At 44.7% G+C, this 3,616-nt stretch overlaps 1 long non-coding RNA gene across 1 annotated transcript; it reads right to left on the reverse strand.

The window, feature by feature from the left end:
- Positions 1 to 389: 389 nt before the first annotated feature.
- LOC132343199 (uncharacterized) lies at positions 390 to 3,616 on the reverse strand. Its single transcript, XR_009491908.1, has 2 exons — positions 3,341 to 3,616; positions 390 to 554 (listed from the first exon to the last, which is right to left on the reverse strand). It is a non-coding gene; the product is annotated as an uncharacterized lncRNA (long non-coding RNA).

The raw sequence follows: 3,616 nt of genomic DNA on the forward strand, positions 1-3,616 counted from the left end.
TGTTCCTCAAACACACCACGCTTTTCCCAGCCTTCACACGTTTGCTCTCTCCCTGCTTCTCGTCCAACTTGGCGTGAAGCTCCTGTTAACCTCAAAGTCTTAGAGAAAATATCAGCACCTTGGAGGACTTTCCTATACCAGCCTCTCTCAGGTGAGGGTCCCCCCTGCACCCCTTTCCCTGTTCTTCCTCCACACCAACCACTTACTGCAAATTGAATTTTTTTTTTCCCACTCTGGAAACACGTGAGGTTTGTGCATGAATGTGTGTGTACACCAGCCCCATGATTGCCTAGACTGCATGGATATTTTGTATCTTGAGTCTAGAACAGTGTCTGGGCTATAGGAGGCACTGGGGTAAATATTTGCAGAAAGAAGAATCAATGAATGTCTGAGGTTATAGCCTTTATAAATTTGCCCCCAAGTATCTGGTTAGAGGAGAACAAAATTAGTACAGAATAAACCAAACTAAAGAGGAAAACCCATGGGGGTGAAACCTCATAGTTTCCAACAGTAAATTCTTGATTTGTTGTTGTTGTTGCCCTTTCCAAGACTGTCTGTAAAAAGAAAAAAAAAATTTTTTTTAAATCCCCACCAATTACCTCGGAGATGAGACTTAATGCCAACTTTTTGCCTAGAGCACATTTTTACAGCTGAGTAATAAACCCCAGAAAAACATGCCTTATGATGGAAACGCTGAACGCTGTCTGTTCTAACAGGGCCACTGTGGCTCCTGAGAAAGTCAGAGGAACGGGGAGAAAGGAAGAAGAATTGGATTAGGTAAATGTTTATCTGAAGAGGCATTGTCTTTGGTAATGAGGACTATTTGCTTTCCTTCCCAAACTAGAGTTTTTGTTTTCTATCCAGATCGCTTTTATGACATTTGGGTTTTCCTCAACAATGAAAATGCTTGGTTGACTCCTAGTGTGAGAGAGATTGAAAGAAACAGAGAGATTTTTATATGTTTGCCCCCTTTGCAAGCTCTTAGTGTTTCCCCCAGATTTATGTTAGAGGCAGTGGGGTAAATATCACTGTCTTGATTCCCATATTGCCTGGGAAACTCTGGAAGGAGACACCTTCCTAGAAAGGGATGTATTTTGGGCTGTAAGAGAACTTACAAATTAGGGTTATAGGTAAGTTCTCTTATAAGAAAACTCAGAAGTTTGAAAACTACTATAACTCGATAACAGTTGGTTAAGCTTGAGCAAATGGCATGCTCCCTCCTAAACTCAGGGTTCACACCTGTAAACAGCGATGATAAAGTCAAGGTTATTAGTGGCAGCATGCGATCTCCAGGCCTTCCCACTACACATGCTTCAACCGACAGGCAAGGGAACCTTTTCTGAAATGGGTACCTGGATTCTAACTAAACTTGATCATGCAGGAGAGATATGAAAAGGATTTTAGAGAAACAGAGAAATACAAAGAAAAATCACCGTGGTCTTTTTCCTCAAGTAAAAGGAAGGATACATCCTATGGGAAATCACACCAGCAGAGTAAGTTTGTTCCAGCCAAATTCAACTTCAAGTCGACTTTTTAAACGTTTTTTTTTTTTTTTACTGTAAAAGTAACGAAACATTCAAGAAGATTTTGAAAACAAACTCACAGATTATCCCACGACCCTGACACCCCCAATTACTCTCCTGTCTGCATTTTTTCCTTCTGTCCATGTGTGGCCTGCCTTTCCCCCTTGTAATGGGAAACATACTCCATGAAAAACAGAAGTCAGCCCCCCAAACACTCCGCTGCTTCCCCCTGATCTTTCCCGCTTTATTTAGTTACTTAGCTCTGTTTATAAACAAACTGAGAACCTCCCTTCCCCTTGACACCAACTGGTTTTGAGTTTTGCTGTTTTGTTAACTTAATTTTTAATTTAAAAATGATTTCTTTCTTTTCTGTTTTAATGTGATTCCAACTGGTTTTGAGCTCACTTTCACCATGGGAGGTAAGCCCCAAGTCCCAACAATCGCTGCCAATAGCAAGAACTAACACTGAGGTGTCAGCAAGTGACTTGGCCTCAGTTTCTCCTCTGGACTCAAGGGAAATACTTGAACAATACAAATCTCATAGAGGGTTGGGAGCAGGGCGCCCAGAGCCTCTGCAGGGTCACGCATTCTAGGCAAGTTTGGCTTCCATGGCCAAGGTGACCAAGAACCAGCCTCAAAATTGGAGTGAGGTGATGGCAAAAAAAAACCACAAAAAACAATTCCCATCACCTGTCCTCCTCCTTCTTAAAGAGTCAGTTGGTCTCTGTCATTTTAACTTGCTTTTCAAAAAGTATCAACACAAGATAAGTGCCTACTGTGACAGGTGCTTGCTCTCCTTTAGCACCAATAACCCCAACAGCTTTTGGAAGTCAGTACTGTTATCATCCTATTCTACAGATGAAGAAACTGAGGTTCAGAGAGGTTAAGTAACTTGCCAGAGGTCACACAGCCCCACATTTCAGTTTGAGTGACTCTTCCTCTGGTGCCATGCAGCCACGGCCAGGTCAGAGGTGATGAACCAGAACATGGGATCTGCTTCATCCAAGACGGGGCCAGAGTGTTGGTTTGAGGACCCACCATTAAGGCTAGATGGATAATTAATTTGTGCATCCTCAAAGAGTCAGAGACACATACACACACAGCCAAGGGTAGAAATCTCAGGGATTAGGCCTGAGCTCCCCACATTCTGCTCCGTGGAGAAGAGAGCTAATCATGAGGTCAGATGGACCCATTGTCAAGGGAAATTTACCACACTTTCTTAGATCATATAAGGGCTGAGCAAATGCGCTGTCTGGACAGGTCACCCTGTCCTGATGACAGTCTGTTTCTCCTTAGGCCCTGAATCACTGCTCCAGGTTCCCACAGGGTTGGGGAAACTCTTGAGACGATGGTCCCATCCCTGGGTTCTAGGGCTTTCTAGGGTCTTACAGACTTCCCAGGTGGCTCAGTGGTAAAGAATCTGTGTGCCAATGCAGATGCAGGTGCGATCCCTGGGCTGGGAAGATCCCCTGGAGAAAAAACAAGCAACCCACTCCAGTATTCTTGCCTGGGGAAATCCCATGGACAGAGGAGCCTGGTAGGCTACAGTCCACGGGGTGGTAAAGAGTCGGACACAATGTAGCAATGAAACAACATGCATTACAGGGGCCTACAAGAAAGTAAATTTGCTCTTCAACCCAGGTTTGGAGAGAAAGACAAAGCCAGAAAAACAAAGAGCCAGAGAGAGCACCAGAGCAAAAGAGAGACAGGAGCATGGGACTGAAGGAAAACTCTTAAGAGCATCCCAGGAACATTAGCAGGAGTCCCAGCTCCCTTCAGCAGCCTGGACCTGTCTAGCCCTTTTTAGGAATCCAAACCTTTGCATGTTGTTGCTGTAGCTTCTAACACACCTGTCACCAGGTGCTGCATAGGTTAAAAAGCAGATCAGTGAGGATTAGGTGAAACAACACTGCTAATTATCAAGCTGCATTGTGACGTCACCAGTGACTTCATTGGCAAGGCTGGTTCCTAGGCTCACCCCGCATGGAAGCATGTCTGTCTGCCCCGTCCTGCCCACCCACCTAGTCCCTGAGCGGATGGAGAGAGCTGGTACTTCTAAGTGCCCTACCGCCTTGGTCCTCGGTTCCAGACAT

This window comes from Bos taurus, chromosome 20, assembly GCF_002263795.3.
Source record: "Bos taurus isolate L1 Dominette 01449 registration number 42190680 breed Hereford chromosome 20, ARS-UCD2.0, whole genome shotgun sequence".
Lineage (NCBI taxonomy): Eukaryota > Metazoa > Chordata > Mammalia > Artiodactyla > Bovidae > Bos > Bos taurus.